This window comes from Tachypleus tridentatus, chromosome 10 (assembly GCF_004210375.1).
Source record: "Tachypleus tridentatus isolate NWPU-2018 chromosome 10, ASM421037v1, whole genome shotgun sequence".
Classification (NCBI taxonomy): domain Eukaryota; kingdom Metazoa; phylum Arthropoda; class Merostomata; order Xiphosura; family Limulidae; genus Tachypleus; species Tachypleus tridentatus.
Window position 1 is genome coordinate 56,711,016 of NC_134834.1, and position 3,738 is coordinate 56,714,753.

Sequence of the window (3,738 nt, forward strand, 5' to 3'; positions counted from 1 at the left end):
GAGATTTCATCATCTTTATAGAATTGCATTCAAACTTTTAGTGGCCTAATTTTATGAATGTTCTTCAGTATGTTTGATAGCACACTGTACATTATAATTCAAATTTTAGTACTATAACAAAGTTCTTAAATATCAAATTTTGGGTGTTAACTGGTATATTGATTGCAGCTTTGGTAGATATTAGATGTTTGTGATGTTCTTCCTTTAAACAATACAAACACATCATCCTCTATTTTTGTTTCAAGCCTCCAGTGAGGTTCGAACTCACGACCCCTGGTTTACGAGACCAGTGCTCTACCACTGAGCTATGAAGGCGTATAAAATTATATTTCCCTGTAGTGTAATTCAATCTTCTTATCAAATGTGTTTGGAAAGAACAATTTCTTTACTTAGGAGCGAAATTAATCTTTTACAGAGATATGCCTTTACCCATTCTAAAGATACAACTTTCTTCGATGACACTGTAAAATACCCTTCCGAGTTATAGCCCTTCCTAACATCAACAGTAGTAAAGAACTTTCGGAATATCGGTCTGATTTTCAGCAAACGTGAACGTAAATGTTTTGATCTATAATCCATTTTTTGTCAACCTATCTACTTTTTAAATAACAGAGACAGACATTTTCTTATTAGTTACAGAAAGGTCATTTTAATTAAAGTAATATTTTGACTTATATCGCAAAAGTGTTTTGTTCTTTTTTTTCTTTCAGTTTAATCTCGAAGGCCCAACATGAACAGGTGATTATGGCACTCGTCTCTTAATTTGAGGGTCGCGGGTTTCAAATCCCCGTCATACCAAATATGTTCACCTTTTCAGCCGTGGGGACGTTATAAAGTGACGGTCAATCCCACTACTTCTTGGTTAAAGAGTAGCCCAAGAGATGGTGGTGGGTGGTGACGACTAGCTGCCTTCCCTCTAGTCTTAAACTGCTAAATTAAGCAGATAGCCTTCGTGTAGCTTTGCGCGAAATTCAAAACAAACAAAAGAAGCAGATAACAGTGTATCTTCTCCTCGCTTATCAAGAGATATAGTGTTATGCCAATTGACAGATTTCAATTGGCCATAAAACCTCTGATATGCTACATGTCGTTAAAATGACTGGAAGAATGTCAAGATTGTAAATGTGACGTGTAAAGGTTTTGATTTTTGTAACATTTGAGAAGCGTATCCTTTTGTGTGTGAAAATCGCAACTAGATGTTTATTCGTAAATACCACATTAACTCTATCCGTCCTGAATTTAATTCGTTGTCAATATGTTATTTAAAATGTCTTAAAAGATTACTTTAATATACATATGTATGAAAAAAAACTTATTCATTCCTTTAAGTTTTGAAAAATACTAAAAATAAAATCTGTAATTCAAATCAATATACATAGATACCACGAACAAATGGTTAGTTATGTGTCTTTTGTGCTCTATAGCTCTCCTGGGATTTATAGAACATTTGTTCAAATGTTTGGTCCTGGTGGTGTAAATGTAACTAACATAAGTAACCACCAGTATTCTTATTATAACTTTCTAATGTGTTATTGCTGAAACTGTAAAACCCGCGTATAGTTTCTACGTTCACAAAAAGGATTTAACCACGTTATAAGTGATATAGTAAATAAATATTCACGTGAGAGATCAATACGAGATACGTATGTGTACGTGTTAGTAGCATTGTCTTAATCTCCAATTCCCTTGTTTAGTATAACGCATTATACACACATTTCACTCTAACTATGTATCTTACTTGTATATAATTAAAGCTCATCAATGTAATTATTCTGTGATAGTTACCTGAAATTTCATTGTTTATCAGATGATTCGTACAAGTCGTGAAGACGGTAACTCCGTTCAATATTGTTCTCGAAAAGTTCAATCAAGCTTGTCGAAGATAAATTTGTGCATATTTTGCAAACAAGTACAACCCAGAAATTGGTTTTGATATTTTATAATTGCAAGGCTTATTTACAGCATTTGAAAAAAAAAGGACAATTCGCCACACGAGTTTCGAAAAGAAAGACGAATTCTGGGAAAACCGGGAAATATTGCAATATATAAAAAGTTCCAGACGACTAATTGTTGACCAATATATAAAAACTAATACAGACAAACTTATATCTAGTAGTACCGTTAACTGTGTAATTGTAAACCATAAGATACAATTCACTCTTTCTGTTTTAACAGCGACCAAGAGACGCTTACAGATAAACGAATGTTTAGTGATACTTCACTTTAGTCAGTATGTACAAGAACACTGCCAAGGCAACTCACCGTTCAAGTTTTAACACCCCTGTCAAAAAAAAAAATTCTGACACACGTACAGCTTGTGAAATTGTTAGTGGTGAGACTATAAACCAGATAATAATATAATAATATAAATAATATAATAATATAAACCAGACGACTAATTGTTGACCAATATATAAAAACTTATACAGACAAACTTATATCTAGTAGTACCGTTAACTGTGTAATTGTAAACCATAAGATACAATTCACTCTTTCTGTTTTAACAGCGACCAAGAGACGCTTACAGATAAACGAATGTTTAGTGATACTTCACTTTAGTCACTATGTACAAGAACACTGCCAAGGCAACTCACCGTTCAAGTTTTAACACCCCTGTCAAAAAAAAAAAAATTCTGACACACGTACAGCTTGTGAAATTGTTAGTGGTGAGACTATAAACCAGAGAAATTCCAAGACAACTGACTGTTCAAGTTTCAGCAGTAACCAGTCTTACAGCAGAAGTCCTGTACTTGTGAGGAAATACTATCCCTGGAGGAACTTGTGCACACATACAATTCGATAAATAATCTGCTGACATGAAGAGTTTTCTGGTTTATTGTCAGGCTACTAAGAATATCATTAGATATTCATGTGTCTCCATATTTTCCTTAGAGGAGACCTAAAAGAGTTAGTTCTGTTGGCAGTGTTCTGATATACAGTCACACAACAAACACTAACACTATATACACGTTCATCTTTTTGAGTGACTGTTACAATACATCAAGTGAGTTGTCTCTTATGGTGTTATGACTTAGGGTCACACCGTTATTGGTGCCACAAGATATGTTTGACTGCACATGTTTTGGAAATGCATTTCAACTTAAATACAGCATGGATAGAGTTACTGCAATATTTACGAATAACTATCTAGTTGCGATTTTGACATAGAAAATTACACTTCTCCAAATTTACAAAACATTTAAATTTTACACGACTCATTTACAATCATGACATTCTTCCAGTCATTTTAACGACAATTTGTATACCACGGTTTTTTGGAAATATGGTAATTACTATTACTCTTGATAAGCTAGGAGAAGAAACACTGTTATGTATTTCGATATTAATCTGGAAAAAAATTCTGAAAACAAAACACTTTTGGGATGTAAGTTATAACATTCCTTCATTAAATGACTTTTCTCTAATTGATAAGTAAGGAGTGTCTTCATGTTGTTTAAAAATATGTTAGAATCACAGAAAATGAGTTAAAGATCAAAACACTTACTTTCACGTTAACTGAAAAACAGACCGATTTTTCTCAAAGTTCTTTATTATTCTTGATGTAAGAAACGCTATCCTACGGAAGGAAAACTTTTCAGTAATATCGAATATCTCTATATTGGGAAAGACATATATTTGGAAAAGATTAACTTCGCTCCTATCTGAACAAAATATTCGTTCTCAAAGAAGCATTTTAAAACAATTGAATTGAGCTTTAACTAATTTTTTTTTTCGTAA

At 32.9% G+C, this 3,738-nt stretch overlaps 1 non-coding gene across 1 annotated transcript; it reads right to left on the reverse strand.

Moving 5' to 3' along the window:
* Positions 1-243: 243 nt before the first annotated feature.
* TRNAT-CGU (transfer RNA threonine (anticodon CGU)) lies at positions 244-315 on the reverse strand. Its single transcript has one exon. It is a non-coding gene; the product is annotated as a tRNA-Thr (tRNA).
* Positions 316-3,738: the final 3,423 nt, after the last annotated feature.